General features: G+C 41.2%; 1 protein-coding gene across 3 annotated transcripts in view; it reads left to right on the top strand.

Moving 5' to 3' along the window:
* The window catches only part of Tnr (tenascin R), a 504,972-nt gene that overhangs the window by 225,309 nt on the left and 261,019 nt on the right, over positions 1-18,644 (top strand). For all 3 annotated transcript variants that reach the window (XR_001236464.1, XR_001236463.1, XM_013520943.1), the window contains exon 2: positions 4,046-4,146. The gene's annotated coding sequence lies outside the window, so the exon portion shown is untranslated. The remainder of the gene's footprint in view (positions 1-4,045; positions 4,147-18,644) is intronic.

Genomic DNA, 18,644 nt, shown 5'->3' with positions numbered 1-18,644 from the left:
AGGAATATGCATTGTGTGTTTTCTGGACATGCTCCAGATAAAAGCTTTTTTCTCCAAAGATGAGATATTAAAGAATTGAGCCATACTGAATAGAATTTAATAAAATTCAAAACATTTAAAAATAAAAAAACAAAGATGAGGTATTATAAATTGAACCTAGAAAATGCTGAGCATGGAAGAGAGAAAGTGTGGGTAAATGAGGGGACAAGAGAATGCACAGCACACGTCTGTTTACCAAAGCTGCTGGACAGTCAGACCCGAACGCTCTTGTGTATCTCTCATGGTGACAGTGCCCTCTCTCTCAGGCCTCAGAATGTGTGCAGGCTAAAAGCATTTGGGAGCATCAGCCCTGTACCTGATATTTATCTCAGCCAAGGGCTTCCCCTCTGGAACTTGCTATCACAGGAATACGTGCCTGTGTTGTGCCATTCCAGCTTCAATTTCTGTTATAATAATCCTTCGCCTGGTTATATGAAAGTCAACCCTAAGATAAGCCCATTGTACGATATTTTAGAGAAGTACAACTTGTTAATCAAATTAAGTGGATCTGCTACTGCGGTAATGCATGTTCTATCTCAAAGGCCAGTGCAGTGGGTTTATGATAAGCTTCATTCTAACAGAGCAAGGGTAGTTGTGACTTCAGGAAAATCAGTGCACAGTTGCTCGAATTATATTCGGCCACTTCTCAGCCCAGTTTAGAACCTATTTTTTAAAAACTGATTTAAAGGGAAAGACCACAAGACTGGAATGCAGAGGCCAGTGTTCTGGTTCTAATCCTCCAAACTCTGCGTCCCCCATGCCTGACTCCAGATGAGACCTGCCCTCCTGTGTTTCACAAGCCATTTCCGTGGACAGGAGCTCTTCCAGGGCTGAGGCTGTGCTCTTCTTCGCATCCCCACTGCTGGGTATGGGCACTGCCAATGACCAAAAAAGTAAATAAGCTCATGGACGCATATTCACACATGTCTGTAAGTGGGTAGGTGAGTGTAAAAGGAAGTAGATAAAGGTCTGCCCCATTCTGTCAACATGGGGGTTGAAGACAATGTAGATGGTGAAGGGAAAGACAGGAGGCGGGGGAAGCCAGGCAACAGAAAAAAGATGTCCCGAAAAGGCCTAGATGCATAATGGGATCTTTTCGTAGAAGCATGTGTATGTATGCATAAATAAATTAAGGGGAAAATGGTGATGTGTGTACATTAAGCCAAAGCAAGTTACAGACTATTTCAGTTAAGAACTGCAAACAAAAACATCCCATATATCTTTTATATTGCATAATTAGGTTTAAATGCATAAAAGAGAGGGTGTGTGTTGTGGGCATATCTGCTGGGAATGTTGGCTGCTGATGGCTCACAGTTGAGCCCCTCTACAGCCATTACCCTTAGATAAAAGGAGCTTCTTTATCCAGAATTGTGCCCACCTCCTCCTTATGGGCAGCTCATATGAAAAGACTGGTCTCTATAGGGTCCAAAGCCTGGGTCCCTTCTCAGTGCAGGTCAGCTCAACGTACTCCCTGGCTGGTTCTGCTTCCTGCCATCCCACAGGGGCAGTAACACAAGCACAAGCCCAGGGAAACTCCTAGGTGCATATCCAGTCTCCACCTGTTTTCTGAGAAACTATGATGGGGTAAAGGATACACACCGGTCTATTAAAATATTACCTAAGGGACAAAGATGGGGAGAAATGATTAGCTTTTCTGTATGAATCTTCATATTGATTCTCTTATTACTGCAAGCATGTATCACCTTTCCAATTTTAAGAATATTAAATAAAGACTTTTAAGCCATAATAAACATATATTAGTTGAATGAATTGATGAATGAATGTGTCTATATGTTGTTGGAGAAATAGATAAATACTATGTTGAAGGGTTTTCAGTGTTTAATGGACTCAACTATAGGAGATTTTGCCAATACTTTTGATAACTTTTGACTTAGTTGGTTCAAAAGAGATTGGACCAGCTTTCTTAGAATGAAAGCCACCTTCACAGATAGGATGATGAAAAAGGCAATAGGTGGAAGAAAAAATGAGAGTGAGTTTTAATTCCATGGAAGGAGGAATTGTCTAATATCAGAGCTCTATCTTAAAAATAGGCTGAAAGTTTGGGGCAATTACTACCCAAATGACAGTGACCTAAGGACCTATGATTATTTTCATTCAGCAAGCAGATTAGAATTGGAAGAGGACAATACCAGGCATCTTTGTGATCTCCAACACCTCTCTATCTCAGGCACCAGAAAACCCTAGGACCGCTCTTTCCCCAGTGATACAGCCTCAGAATCTTTGACAAGCCAACTCTGCAGGCAGCCTGTTGACACTGGAGTGTCCAGCAGAGATAGAGTTGTCTGTGTGTCCTTCCAGAACTGAATGGCCTTTACCCTTCCTCCAACTCTGAGGTGCCATGAGCTCCTCCATTCATTGCAGAAACAACCTAAATGATCAAGTCCACACCTTAGCTAAATGCTTGCTCCTTTCTCCCTCAAACTCCAATCGAGTTTTACAAATGCATTCTCTTTATATGATTATGAGATCCTTGAGGCTTAGCAGGGTTTCTGAGAAGAAAGCCCTTGACAGCATAATTATCAAGCTACCAACTGCGTTGATAGATATTAGGAATTGTGTAGGGGAAGGCTTGGCCTGAATTCTGCACAGGACCCCTGATTAAAAAGACTCATAAATAAGCCTGTTCAGAAGCTTCCCACTTAGGATAGATGCTCCTGCTTCTTGTAGTGGTGATTCTAGACTGAGAGAATTACTTCACATTGATTGATTGATTGATTCATTCTTTTCTATGTTGTCACTGTGCCTGGGACAAGAGCTAAATTAAGGAGTAGGACAAAGATTCTGACTTCAAGGAGAGTCCAGAGAGTCCTTGAGAGTCAGGACTGAGTTTTTTCCAAGATTTAGCTATTATAAATTGTGCTGCTATAAACATGGGTGCACAAATATCGCTGTGATATGGTGTTTTTAATTCTTCTGGGAAGATGCCTGGAAGGTAAATAGCTGATTTGAATAGGGTTTTTTATGTAATGGAATACTACTCAGCCATAAAGAAGGATAAGATGAAGTCTTTTATAGGCAAATAGATGCAACTCGAGACCATACTCATAAGTGGAATAAACCAGACCCATAGGTGTAAATGTCATATTATCTCACTAGTGTGAGAAAATGAACAAGTAAATAAGATCTGAAATGTACAACAGATATTGTGAATTGAGAAGACACTGTTCAAAAGAAAAGACAAACTTTGATGGGGGAAAAGGGAAAGGAAGAAAGGTAAAAATATATGCATACACAAGATAATTATGATAGTTGTACAGCTAGTTTCTCCTAGTTCATTAAAAAGAAAGTTTTGTGCTAATATTATATAGACAAGATATCATGCTTGTATTTCTACTCTGAAGAACTACCAGGAAGACAACAATATGCAGTGTATCAACTACTGTAACTGTCCTACTAACCTGTTTTGAAACTGTGTTTCATTGTTGTGTTTATCTTTTCTTTTTTCCTCTCTAAAATAAAAAGAAAAGAGAGCAGGACTGAAAGTGACACACTTAAGAATGTTTATGATAAATGGGTGACTTTCATGACATAGAACTATTCAGCATGCTGAGGATATTAAGGACTTAAAGGGGCTCCAGCTTGGGGAGAAAAGAGATTGGCTGGGAAGAAGCTTGCTGGAGGAAATGCAAAACATTTGTCATGATCAGATCATCTAAGTATGTGCTGCAGTCATTTTCAAAGAACCTAAATTTGTTGCATAAAACACATTTCTGGATTTATAATCATTCTATAGAATTTCTACCTTAACTAGTTACCATGCTATTGAAAAGCTACAAAAATGAATTTTAAAAATTAGTGAAAGAAATTAAATTCTGAAGTGAAAAAATAACTTAATAAGCAACAATTGTCTTTGCTTTAGAAATCTTAGATGATACAACCCCCATTTGACTTAAAAGGAAATAAAGTGCTTAGACTAGAAAGGGAAACTGAGGTTCCTTATTTTGAAGCCATAACTGTATTTCTTCCCTGCCTTCTTTCGTTTCAGATATCCATACCATCCTAACTGTACAGAGAACAGATATCTTTCCGAGTGAGGGACAAAGAACGTGTGGTCAAGAGAAAACATCGCAAATACCATCACAAAAGGTACTGTTTGCAGTGAACTTTCTACCATTCATCATTCTAATGGCCAGTTTGAGTCTTACGCTTGCAACTGCATCTTCCCAGGGCTCTGAGACCCTTTGTCACTGAAACAACCGCCTGAGGGGAACAGTCTCCCCTAAAATGAGGTGGCCAACCACATCTGCTCCTCTGGGCACCACGTGGTTTCAGAAAACAATGGAGAAACCGGGTACTAAGGTTTCTGGCTTCTTATAAAATACCTCTGAAATGCACTTCATGATACAGTGGGTAATAAAAGTGTGTTACTGTGCTCAGTCGCTCCAAGAGGCTAGACTTGTTTCCCAGCCCACCCACGCCTGCGCTGGGCCTGCATGAATCAATGCTAAATTATTCACCAGCCTGACTCTAAAATTTCTAGAGTTCCAAAACCCCTAATAAAGTATTATGAAAAAATATCCATCTCTTTATCTCTATCCATAACTATTTATATGGCTGGTGGAAAAACCTGTCGTTTTATTTCTTTTAATTTAAAAGCTTTTCTAATTCCTTTTCCCTACCACATATATATGACTAAAGAATTTTCAGGTTGAAATAATAACCTCTAAAAAATGGTCCATAGGAGAAGACTCTGAGGATTCACAGCGTCGACAGGCACAATGAATATTTTGCTCCCTTAATAACTTGCCACGGCACTGAAACCTGTTTCACTGGATTAGGAACTTTCCAAACAGGCAGAGCCCCTTTTTTCTTGTACAAAACAATAACAAGGTACTCACCAGCCTTCTCTCTCTATTTGTTTATACAATCGTTAAAGTTTGTTCCGGAAAAACTCATTTCCTTCCTGAGACTCATCATGCACTCAGTGCTCATCACGGCATTCTACAGACACAAGTCTTTTCTAAAGCTTTCTGTATGAATCAGCCCAGAATGTCTCAGCAGCACCTTGCCTCACTTGGAGACACTTGACCACTGAGGACACCAGGACATTTGAAACATCTTTCAATATTCAAAGTCACAGGAGACTTTATCACCTGTAGCTGGCTGTCAGCTACCCATATTAGCGGGTAAATTGGTTAATTTGATGCTTCTAGACTACTTCTAGCTGGTTGAGATCAAGTTCTCTACAACCAAATGGGGCTAGAACAGGGCAGATGAGCAACTAGGGGAACCTGTCAAAAAAGCATCACTGGAGATGTACTAGGGTGGAGATATTTTCACTTACCAGCACTTTGGTCAGAGAAAATCCTTCTATAGAGAAGAGAATATTTGACAAACCACTTGCAATGGAGTATTAAACTCCCACCCAAAGAATCTTCTCCAATAGAAACATTTGGCTGTATACTGACTTCTTAGTAAAGTTTCAATGCAACATTTGGGGTGTTAGCACCCTCTTCTAAAAAGATGTTAAAGAAATAGTTAAAGAATATTGGTTTAAATGTAGGGTGAGTCATTAATGTGATAGGACATCTATGTATTTTCATCCATTCCTGCTATCTGAGGTCTTTGGTGGAGGGGCTGGAAAGATGAAAGAGGGAGCCCACATCTTTGAATGAGATTCTAGTTGTGGGGGCTGCTGAGAAATGGTGTGCAGCAGCAGGCAGTGGGAGAGGGAAGGACAGCTGAGGACAAGTATAACCGTTACATTTGGAGATGGTGTCTCTCCAGGAACCAGGACCTTACCTTTGGTTTTACCTTTGGAAATCACCCCACAGGCTGAGCCAAGAACGCTCATGAACAAGATGAGCTTGCTGTTCAAAGCATAGGGAGGAGCAGCACAACATTATGAGCCAACATCACACCAGAGCCATGTGCATACCAAGGACAGGGTCCACGTGAGTGTAAAGCTGACAGAAGTCCCTGAGCCCAGGGAAAGGCAGACCAACGTGAATGTGAGGAGGTGACCTTAAGGGTAGCTAACAGGTGCCAGGGGGCCCAGGCAGCTCTGCAGGGGTCTGGCTGGCTTCTCAGCTTGAAAAGCAATGCTCAGAGCTAGTCTTTAGAAGCACCAGCCATTCTGTCTATTAAGTTTGAAAGCCACTCACTGGCACGGAGGCCACCTATCTTTCCCTGCTGGACCTTGTCCCACATGTAGGATCATCTTCCTAGGAGAACACTACCTGTCCAGATTGACTTTCTGTATCATGCACTCATTTACAAACTGCTTTTCACTAACATGGCCTGGTGTTGGAATTGCAGAAGTTACCAATCAGGAAGGCAGAAAGGTATCTTATAGCTCTATGGCAATTCAAACCAAGATGCGTTTATCAGGCAAGTCTGGACTACCTGGTTCAGCTTGCTTCTATCTTACCTTCAATCCCCATGCATTTGCAAGCAGCTTATTATAAGAGCTGATTAGATGAACCTTAATAACATTAGAACTTAAATGGTCCCAGATAGGCTTTCAGCTTCTTGCCAAATTGAGATAAATGTGATATTTGGGGAACTGAGCTCCCAGTTTTGTGGCTGCTCTGGTCTGTGCACAGATTCTGAAGCATTGCACTTTCTCCTGTGGCTTTTTGCAGCATAAACTTGGGTTTGTGTGCATCTTTCAGGTCCTTTTCTTGTCTCAGGGTCTGTGAGTCTTTGTGTAAATGAGTCTCTATGGTCATGCATTTTCAAAGAAAGCTAATGTGGGGACAAGAGGCCCTGGACAGAATTCTATCTTTCAATTATGATAAAACTTTTTGTGTCTCCACACCTTCTGGGATCTTTCTTTCAGTTTAGCCAACAACTTATACTGGGCAACTATTGTTATTTAATTCAATGTTAATTTTTTGAATACCACACTTTCACCAAGAATCATATAAAATGGTCAAAAATGAGAACGTCTCATTGCACAAAGATGTTCAACACCGTCTGAACACATAAGAGTGGGTTCATATTCCAGAAGAACAGACTCATCCATGGAGTATGTAGACGTAGCCTTCTGATTTAATACCTCCTCTGTGAAGTTTAGAAAAAGGTAAAAACAGGACATGAAAAGGCAAGAAAAAATAAAACCAACAGTGAATAGAAACACTTGCTCAGTGTTGATGTAAATGTATTCTTACAAACATCAAAAAATGAGTTTTCCTCTCTTACTGTCTTTCCCCTTCCACACCAGATGTCTAGGTATCCCCAGAAACTCTTGAAAACGTGATTTGCTTTCCTGAATGTGGGTGGTCATTCAAGAAGTGTCATGGAAACTAAGTTTTTGGAAAGCTCACCAAATGTAGCCTCCCTTTCACCTTTTAGAAGTTAAACTTTGAGCTTAAACTTTGCATTCATTTTGCATTTGGGTAAACACAACCTGCCAAGTTTGCCTGAATAGCAGCTGAGAAACCCCCAGGTGCCACCCAGGAGGTAGGAAAGCTGAAGTGTGGGCAAAGCTGTGGGCAAACTCACTCCTCTTGCTTTGGCCCAGGGAATCCAAAGCTCACATCAGCCTTTGGGGACCGCTGAGGGATTTTGAAAGGATTTAAAAATCCTGTGGCTGGGAACAGAAACTACAACTGAATACATGGCTTCTCGGGCTGCCTGATAAAACTGGGGCTGCAGAAGCTCAACAAAGTACAGCTATAGAATCACAGTGTATAACTCTATCCCAAACTCCCATCAGTCAGGGCTCATGTCATTATTCCATATGGAAGGGGGAAAAAAGAATATCAGAGATATTGGCAGAGCCTTCAGGCTTAGCCCTGCACCCTCAGGAAAGTAAGCACTCCATCTGTGCTTTGCAATGCTTTCATAATGAGCATATTATCTAAGAGGTCATTGCTCATGACAGTACTTTTTAAATGCTGTACTTGTGTTTTCTCTCAGTATCTTGTGATTCACATGTAAAAAAAAATTAATGGTATTGAGTGTCTTAGCCAGAATTTTGCCTGCAAACTCCCCTCTTCCTTTGCTAAGCCTGGGGCCATGCAGAAAGAGCCTTCCTAGCTTTCATCATGGTGCACACCTGTAATTCCAGCACTCGGGGAGGATGAGGCAGAAGGATCACAAGTTAGAGTCCAGCCCAGGCAACTTACCACTTAGACCCTATCTCAGAGTTAAAAAACAAAGTGAGGTGAGTACACAGGCCCTGCATTTGGTTCTAAGTAACACACACACACACACACACACACACACACACACACACACACACACAGCCTTGTTAATTTCCCTCCTGCTCTCCTCTGGATGTCTCTGCACAGATATCTTCCTAATTTGCTTTCATCTTGTCTCTTCACAGAGAAAGCCTCACCGTCTTTGCCAAAGGCTACCTTTTCCTGACCCTCTTTGCCTGCCTCACCCATCTCTTCTAGAGCCTGATCCACTCATTGTCCCTTTCCTCACTTACAGTTTCTCTCAATTGCTATAAGCTTTTTTCTCTGCTTAGAGTTGAGTCTTGTCCCATTAAACAAACAAAAAAACAAACAAATCCCTTGATTTCCTCTCTATCGCCTCCTCTTATTCTGAACTATGTGTAAAAAATATTCTATTTCACTTCTCACATTTACCCATTTCATGGGTTCTTCCTACCCATGTAACAAGTTCAGTGCAATTTAGGAAACATGAATGGAACACATACTATGTGCCAACTTTATTGTAGATCCTGACCACAAGCAGAACACACTCCCACAAAGCAAGTAAGCATGCCTATCCCCTATCCCAAAGGACAAAGCTGGGCCAAGAGGGTGCTAAGTACTATGGAAAGGCAGGATGTGAATGGTCTGCCCTGACTTGGAGGAAGATTGCAGCAAGGCAAGTTTCATAGGAGTTTCCAAATGAGGAATTCAAGAAAGGAAAAGGGAAGAAGAGAGAAGAGGTGTTAGTCTAGGTAAGAGGAAGAGCATGGAAAAAGTCACTGAGGTCACTGGGCCCAAACAACATGGCACAGGGCCGGCGGCATGTGTGTGGCGGGATGACGAGGCATGTTGAGGCTACAGAGGCTGACAGATGCTTAGACCTGATGTGTGAGACCTTGGGAAACATTAAATCCTTGCAGACAGAGGGAATGTGGGGGGGCTCAGAGCTGGGAAGTGTCACGTTTAGATCACCTGTGGAAGATGATGGGCAAGTAGCAGTGACAGGGGACGTCAGGGAGGAAGCTGCTCCAAGGGTCCAGAGTACAGGTGGAGTGTTCTGGACCGAACAGCGGCACTGGGGATGGGGAAAAAGGGCTCCCAGCCTGACCTCCTCCATCCTCCAGGACTCCACCCAGATAGATGTTCTCGTTTGTGCTCTAAAGCCTCAGAACATTTATTATGCTTTCCTTACTGTGCTTATTCAACTTGCATGACAGTCATTTGCTTATTTCTTTAATGTTCCTTATCACATTGTATCTTTGTTTCCCCTTCCTCAAAACACAATACCTGGCTCATCATAATAGCTGAAGAAAAGGTGATTTAGTTGAATTGAATTTTCAAGAGCTTCAAAGCGTGAATAATTGAGGAATCAGCCATGTATAAGTATTCATCATTTACATAATTGTGTAAACAAGCTGATAAAAAAAATTTCACTTTTCCTATTATTTTTATGATCCCAGATGCCCTGCTATCTTTACAGTTCTTGGAGTATCAGGGAAACAGTAAATAAATATTCTCTAATAGGCACAAGTGCTCGGTGCTCACCTCCCCAAGCAAGAGAAGCAGTGGAAGGGAGGGAACAGATGATTGCATTGATTGAATATGAAAGCCATGTACAAATATTGAAAAATATTCTGTCTGAAGAGATGGAGAATTGCAGTGCATGCACACTGCTTGATGGGACTAGGAACACAGTCCCAAAGGTCAATGCACAGATACAAATTGATTAAGCTAAGTACTTACTGAAATTGCTTCCCAACATACAGATGAGAATTGATCATAAGGAGAACGTGTATTTGTAGTGATAAAAGCTTATGTAAAATTACCCGTTGGTATGTCATCGAAGGAAATTTAAATTGTCCAGATTTTTCCCCAAGTGGAAATATCTCCGATGTAGTTAACAAATATGTTGTAAAGAGTTAACTATGGCTTACATTTTTGTGACTGAGTTTCTTTATGTGAACACGATTGTCCTCAAATAGCTTCTCCATTGTGACATCTTTTTATAACACGGAGGTTAGTCTCTGTGTCTCCCTGTCTCTGTCTCTCTGTCTGTCTCTGTCTCTGTCTCTGTCTCTGTCTCTCTCCCTGAACCACTGACTCTGACTGGCCTTCAGTCAGCTCTGTTCAGCCCAGCACTCCCACTGTCACTCAAACACAATCCCTAGCTTGGAGTCATCTGGACTCAGAAATCCCCTAAGCCTTGACTGTGTCTAGCATGCTTAAGCAACAGCTGTGAGCTGTGGCATTTAGGCCTGTGACGTTCAGGCTGCAGAGGAGAACAGAGGAAGTGGAGTGAGGTGGATAAAAGGAAAAGCAAGACTGATAAGAGGGAAATGAAAGAAAGGCTGGGAGGTACAGTTATCAAATCTTTATGGAGAAATTTTTATGTGAAAGGTAAAGATTTGTTCCTCAGGCCACATGAAAGAGGTATCCTGCCTCCTGATTTCAAGGAGCTTAGGATTTAGTCAAGAGAGCAATTCTCACCCCGAAAACGAACAAAGTAACAGTGCATGACAATATAATCGAGCACTTTGGCCCTGACTGTACTATTGCACTGAAAACCAAATAGGGCCAGTGTCATAGGAGGCAGGGAATAGGACTGAAGAGAACCTCAGGGGAGAGACCACGGCTCTGAGTTGGGCCTGGGAAACAGAGGCAGTGTCTACCCAGGAAGACCCAGTGAGCAAGGCACCTGGACTATGGAACAAAGGAAGGCCAAGAGGAGAGGAAGAGACAGAAGGGATCAGAAAAAGGGAAAGGTGGCCGTGAAAGCGGTGGGGAGCAGCTACAGCAGTTGCCTCTCATCTCCCTGGGCACCTGTGCCACCCAGGGGCTTCCTTGGCCACAGACCAATGGTTAAAGGCAGGAAATATTTACGAGGTCCCTGTTTGCTCTGCAGCTGGACTCAGGCCATTTATTTCTGTTGTCCCCATAGTGGCACAGTGAAGCATTCTTCCCCATGTTGGCTGGATAGGAATGTAGTTTACCTTGAAAATTCTGCATCTTTCAGGTTGTTCTGTTCTTAAATAAGTATTATTTCTAACTGACATGTAGCAACTGCACATATTTATGGATATAGAGTGACATTTCAATGCATGCATAGTGTGCAATGATCAGAAGTTAATTGGCATATCTATCATCTCACACATTTATCATTTCATTGTTGGGAGCATTCAAAATCCTCTCTAGTATCTATTTTGAAATACTCAATTAATCATTTTCAACCATCATTACCCCACTGTGCTACAGACCATTAGAAGCTATTTATCCTTTCTAAATGCACCCTTGTACCTATTTACCATCCTCCCCATTTCTCCTTCCCCACACTCTTCCTAGGAGCTAGTAACCACTTTTCTCCTCTCTACTTCTATGAGATCAACTTTTTAGCTCCTCTACAGAAGTGAGAACATGTGGTCTTTGACTTTCTGTGCCTGACTTATTTTACTTAATGTTATCAGGCTGATTTTTGACAACTGAATTTTTGAATAACTAAGAGTTGTGTTAAAGAAGCCACAAAAGTTCCAGAACAAATGAAATGGCTTCATTAGCTGAGGATTCCAGGACTCTCTGCAGGAACTAGAGACTGGTAAACCAAGGAAAATATGCTTTCTAAGGATGTTCTATAAAAAGCAGAATAAAGCTAATGAAATGTATCTTGAGTGGCACAGTGAACTCTCTCTACCCTAAAAATTCCTAGCGTCATCCCGCCTGCACCCCAACCTAAATTTCAAGGAAAAGAAACAAACACATGCAGTGGTTCTGCCAAGTTGTCTGAAATTCTACCATGTGAGCTACATTCTTGTCAAGGTGTTGCTTCTGCCAGAATTCTGCAAGACAGGTATCTCCTCAAACACCTGCTTATCCACACTAGAATGCCAATTATTACAGTGGGTTTTTTTCCTAAGTTCCACCAGAGAAGAAAAGTGCAGAGAAAAGGCAGAGAAATAATGATAGAAAATTTTAGAATATGGTGCTCTGTGTGGAAAGGCAGAATTGTGAGTACTTGGCACAAGTGGTGAATGGTCTAGGTGAAGGAGTAGAAAGAGAGGTAGAAAATAATTTGAAAGAGAGAAAAAGCGACAGAAGCAGAAAGTCGCTGTGGAGCAAAGGTGCCATATAACTTTGCCTCCTCTGTGTATGGCTGGGAACAGCTTTGCCTCATTTCATAGCTCTGACATTCACATCAGACATATTCAAGGGCCACCTGAGAAAGCATCAGCATTGTTTAGCAAAAAGGAAGGATATTGGAGAAAGGTAAAACCACTTGTGGGGCTTTACCAGGCTGAATATATGTGTTTACAGGAAAGTCAAGTTCAGCCACAGCAAAACTTGAGAAAGTTCTTCATTAAGTGCAGGGAAGAAAACACCTAGAGATCACCCCTGCTGTAGAACAATTGTGGCTCTGGGCCAAGAGAGTGCTGCTCTTCCCTGCTGAGTCCGCAGGGAACAATAAAGCTGGGAAATGATTTAAGACTTTAATGATGAGAACTCTGCAAAAACTCCGATAATCCGATACCAGAATCACAGACTCATCAAGTGTTGGATGTAGGACTTTAGAGATCATTCTGGTCCAGGGAAAAATTGGCCCCAAGAGATTAGGATTTGTTGAGTGTTCTCTATAAGCTAAGTATTGTTTGTATTACTTTATATATAGCTCCTCACTCTTCTGAACCACCTGTAATAGTAGGAACTGTTATTATCTCCACTTTACAGAAAAGAAAATTGAGGTGCAAGAAAGCTAAATAATTTCTTTGAGGTCCAACGAATAAGAAAATGGCAGAGCTTGGATTTGAACCCAGGTTTTGAGTTCAGAGCTCCTTCACATATCACTGGCTTGAATGATTTATGTAAGATCACATAGCCAGACTGCAATGAGGGAAGAAAGTGGCCTTTTGTCATTTGAATTCCATCTCACACAGGGTGGACTGGGCATATCACTCATGCAATGATGAGTACTTGTTTGGAAAGAGGTGCTGTAGATCTGGTGGCAAAGATGCCCTGAAACCTTGGAGCTGCGGGCTGCTGTGGAGGGGCTCTGGGTGCTGTTGTAAGAAGCCTATCTCTTTTAATCAAGGAGCAGTAATGGAACAGAATGGAGCCCTTACAATTGAAGCATGACAATTATTGAGATAATGGTCCAGGAGTAGAAGGGTAGATGTATCTCCCTGGAAGAAGAGGAGGAGCTTCTGGTAATAAAATGATAGAGTGTATTGATGAGATTTTGATAGCAATCAATGCCACAGCAATAGACTGTGAGTGTAAAGATAAAGGAAGAGTGGTGATGCATTTAGCCTTTCAATCAACTGCGTTGTCTGAATGCTAACTTTGTCCAAATGCTAACTGCTCGTGGAAAGAAATGAGGTCTAGTCAACTATGAGCTTAACATTTAATGGCTGAAACAGGGCAATCATAAACAACTTCCCTTCCCTTAAAAATCACACTGGCATATCAGAAATGCCAGTGTGCATGGCCAGTTATATTAGTATGGCCTTGAACTGCTTTGAAAAAGACATTGGTAGTTAGAATTCTTGGACTCAGGCAACTGTAACAGAGGATTGGGAGGATGAGAGGTCTTTAAAATGAAGGTCTTTATTGCTATTTGGCTGTTACAGGAAGAGAACTGAGGATGGGATGCAGGAGTGAGTTGTAAATAAGGGTAACAACGGCAATAGTGAAATTGCTGTGAAAGGTGGCAGATCTCTTGTAGTTAATGTGACCATGGGTGATTTGGTGAAGGAAAAGAAGGGACTTCTAACATTAATGGAAATGTTGGAGTACATGTCTCATGTATAATGGGGATGCCTGTAGCTTTATCAAAGGTGGTCAAGGTCCTATATTGTAGAGAGGTGGATAAAGACATCAAAATTGTTATAGGAGCAATTATGATTGTAACTGAGGTGATAATAAAGATAATGTACCTGTAATTGGAAAGCTGGTGGCTGTAAAGGAGAAGGTGAGGGCAACTGAAACATAGAGGGGGGTGATATGGCAGGTAATGGTGGCTGTGTGAAAGGTAATGGAGTTATAATGTAGATGATGCTAGAAGGTAATGGAGTTATAATGAGGTGATGACTGCAGAGTGTGTAGGGGTGGGGGAGATGATCATTTTAATGGAAGCAAGACAGACTGTGCAGTGCAGGTAAGAATGGTATGCAGAGCATTCATCACAACAGCTGGAGGTATAGGTGACCAGGAGAAAAGTGAACAGCTACACCGAAAGTTCATTACAGCAAGAATTCTAATGGACCCCAGAATAAGATAATGATGTTAATGGAGAAGATGATGATTGCCATGAAAATCAAGAGCCTTGCGAAGTTATTTAGAACTTTAGTTGGAGAGCCCAGAGGAGAAATAGGGGTTGAGGGTAGACCCATTTGGACATGTTTGTAAATCTTGTGACTCAGGAAGCTAAGTTCATTGGACAACTGTGTAGATTATTTGGCTTCATGCAGCTGCTGTTGCTTGTACAAGACATTTATTGTGCATGAAGCTAGGCCAGGATGAACAGACCTAACTGAAGTGACAGTCAGAGCTTACAATCTAAATTTTTTCCTTAAATTAGCTACAAAAATACACTAGATCATTTATGATACTTCTCTGAGAAGATGTACAAATGGAACATGTGGAAAATTTGTGAGTTTCCAGAGAAAAGTAAGTGAATGGAGGGGATATCTATCTATCTATCTATCTATCTATCTATCTATCTATCATCTATCTATCCATCTATCATCTATCTATCCACATACATATACAATTGACATTCCTTTTAAGCAAGGATGTGCAAGCTGATTCTCCAGGACTTACTGTTTAGCTCTTGAGTCCTTCGGTGGGGAAGAGTGTTTTGTGCTGATCTGGAGTCCTGGGACTTCAGAAGGATCCCAGGGAAATGGCGTACACAAGAATCTCCCATACTGCTGATATTTCTGCATTGAATAGTCTGCAAATATGACAGAAAGAGACCATCTACAAACAGAGAGATGACAGCTGAGCCCTCTTTAGCATCCAAGAGATGTAGTCAGGGCAGAGTTTATAGTGGATCAGAGACAGCCAAATATATTTATCATCTGTACAAGGAAGTGTAAGTGAGACACAGATGTTCCCTGTCTTTGGAACCTAAATGCCAACTCTGACCAACTATATGAAAATCACCAGAGACGCTTTTACAAAAATTCAGATTCCTAGGTCACATCTCATGGAGAGTGTGATTCCATGAATTAAAGGCAGAACCTGTGCATCTCTATTTTTAAAATTTCCCATGAAAATTTTCCATTTTTCCACTAAGTGTCAATCTACAGTGATACTTCAGTTGTTAAATGGCTCCAAGCTCAAAATTTCCACTACTATAATAGCAAAATTGAAACAACCTTTGCTTGGTGTTCATAAGTTGGCTTGAGAGTCAAACCTAAAATCTGATTTGAAAATACCTGTACAGGCCAAGACTGTCATGCGCCCATCTCGCTGCAGACACAAAGGTGAGGCATTAGTCTAAGTGCCACTCTCACCCAGACAACATACAGTGCTTGTGTTAGTGCCTGCAAGTATTTGTCACTGTACTTTTTCCCACTTCATTTGCATAAAATATTGTAGCCGTGGCTCCAAAGAAAGTTAGTGATACCATCAGTAAAGCTAAGAGGAAAACTCTAAAAACAATGATAAAGAAAGAAATCATTGCAAAATTTGTTAAAATCCTGGGAAAAAAATTTATAAGTATAATTTTGAGACCTCAGAACCAATTATTTAATTTTCCATTATTTCTTATGGGAAAAATATGGCCAGTTTATAAACTTCTTGGTGCTCAAACACAACCTTGAAACAAATTGAGTCCAACATCAGAGGTATCACTCTGTGTCCCTTATAAAGAGAAGGTTGAGGAAGAAAAGTGAGGAAAGTATATTTCATGGAAAGAGGCCAGATCGCATTTTGGAGTAGTCTCTCCTAACAGTTGGATACAATTATCCTCTACTTGCCTATGCCTCCACTTGTACATGGGGTTTTCTATCCCCAGTGAAGAGTCACACAAAAGACTTAGGCAGTCTTCCAGCAAGGGACTCCAGAAATTCCAAGTGGCAAAAATCAGCCCTTTTTTCTAAAATAGAAGGATGAAAGAGTATAGGAACTGAAATATATGTAAGGAGAGTAAAGGAAGGCATAGTAGGAAGGAGGAGGAAAGAAAATGTAGAGAAATAGACATTAAGTAACTCTAGCTACAGGAATGGAGGTGGAGGGCTGGCATCCCCCTGACTTGCAGGTCTCTCCCTCCCAGCCTTCACATGTATCCTGTTCTTCAGGACCCTTCTGGATGCAGAAGTCTCAAAATCATGGAAATATTCAATTTATGTCTTGGGGAGTACAAATTTATGACACATAAATTGTGTACATATAGTTAGCAAAATTGAAAAATGTATAGAATTGCTAAACAATACATTACAAATAAGATGTATTTTTTTTCTGGTTTTTTCCCAGTAGGAGGAATCGAACTCATGACCTTGCGCTTGCCAGGCAGGCGCTGTGCCGCTATGCTAAATCCCCAGCCCATAAGATGTATTGTTTTCAATTGCTGAATGAAATGATCAAATATTTCTTAACAGTTCATGCTCTAATCTTTCTTTTCCCTGCATCATCAACTCTTAAAGAGATCAGCAACTCTTAAAGAGATCAAAATATTCTAGTATACCATTATAGTCATGTCAAAAGAAAAGTTGAGGTCCCGATGGCACTTAGTTTGCCTAGATCTGTCTCAGAGAGAGAAAAGCCCCACAATTGACCCCATATTCCCCAAGGGAGCACTGAAGTTCAAGCTCTACCTCATCCACTTAGGACTAAAATAAGCAGTGACATCTATGGTGTTTTGCCGTGATTCCATGAACTTCTCCTTCTCTCTCTGGTCACCACTCTTCTCAGGAAGTGGACCACACAGCCTCTTCAAAGCTACTACTCATTTTCTCAGGAACGCTGACCCACCTCTTGAGAAATACCACCTTTCTCCTGAGCTATATTGTCATTTGTTAGCTGCTAATCATCCATTAACCTTCCAGGTACCCTATGGAAGCCAGGACCTCACTTTCCTCTGTATAGGTGGTTCACTGGGTCCCCCTTTAATAAAATTACAACTTCAGGAAACAAATCATTTAGATCAAACACAACCCCATGGCTTCCTCTTATGTTAATCATTTCAGGCAGGTGTTATTAGGTAATTCAATCAGTGGGCCACAGAAAGCTGCCACTGAATTAATGAGGAATGAACTCAAATTGTGAATAAGAGATTTTCTGAATAAATGGTTCTGAATAAAAACACAGGGGCCAGGCCTGTAATCACAACAGATGACAACAATATAAAATTGCATGTTAAATGCAGTCCTAGAATCCATCTACTCTCAGCCTACAAACTCTTTTGGAGCCAGAAGAACATGTTGTGACCAACACCAACAGTTGTCTACATTCACCTCTTTTCTGTTATTTCTTAATATATTTTTCAGTTAATCCTAATCAATTTTGAAGTCCTCATTCCAGTTTAGAATACATTTTAATTTATCCCTTAGTTGAGATTTTCCCTTATAAAAAGTACCTGTGTCTGTAGCCCCACGGTGCTGAAATTATTTTCCTCCCCATCAGATTTTCTGTTTGTATCCTCGCTCCCCTCCACGAAACTTTCCTTAGAGCCAACAGGGCAATTATCCCAAAGCTCAGATCTGACCACATTGCATCCCTGCTTAAAATTCTCCAGCCATCTTCACTGTCCTCACTATCTTAGCAAGTCGTACACAACAGTTTGAGACCATGTCTCTGCTCGCTTTTTTGGTCTCTTCTCTTATTAGTCCCTTGTAGGAATGTACCCTGTATTCAGCCACTCTCAGTCTGAATATTCTATGCTCTTCCATAGCACCTTGCTCTTCCTTCTACTAGAATTCCCACTCCAACCAGTTTAATTCTCATCTTTTAAGTTCATCACAAACATTGTGGCCTACTTTGATCCTCTCTGACTCCTAGACTGTTACTAGGCACTGCTTCTCTATGCTTCCTTAGCACTTGGGAGCAGAGCACACAATACTCTAACACCTGGAGCAAGTCTCGCTCCAGTCAGACTGACATCTCCTTGAGAATAGGACTACGTAGCATTTGACCATGTACTTTCAATGCTGGGCATATGGTAGAAGCATAATACATATTTGATGAATGAATGAGCCAGTGATAGAATAAATGAAATCATGCCTGAATAAATGAGTGAACCCAATGGCATGATTTATGCTAATTCAGGCAGCCACACTTCCATTATCCAACTCTGGGCAGAAGCAACTGAAGCTCCCTTTCATAATCTGAAATTCAATCAGTGAAGACTTGGCCAGAATGAGTGGGTTTCCCAACAGCTAGTGATGTACCATCACAACTTCATTCTCCCACTCTTTAGTCAATATAAACCAAAAAAACTAGCCTTTGTAGGATGGGTAGCATGCTTTTTGTGGTAGGAAGGTA

The sequence above is a fragment of the Chinchilla lanigera genome, unplaced genomic scaffold (assembly GCF_000276665.1).
Source record: "Chinchilla lanigera isolate Chin_1 unplaced genomic scaffold, ChiLan1.0 scaffold00005, whole genome shotgun sequence".
NCBI lineage: Eukaryota > Metazoa > Chordata > Mammalia > Rodentia > Chinchillidae > Chinchilla > Chinchilla lanigera.
This window is presented reverse-complemented; position numbering and strand designations above follow the sequence as displayed.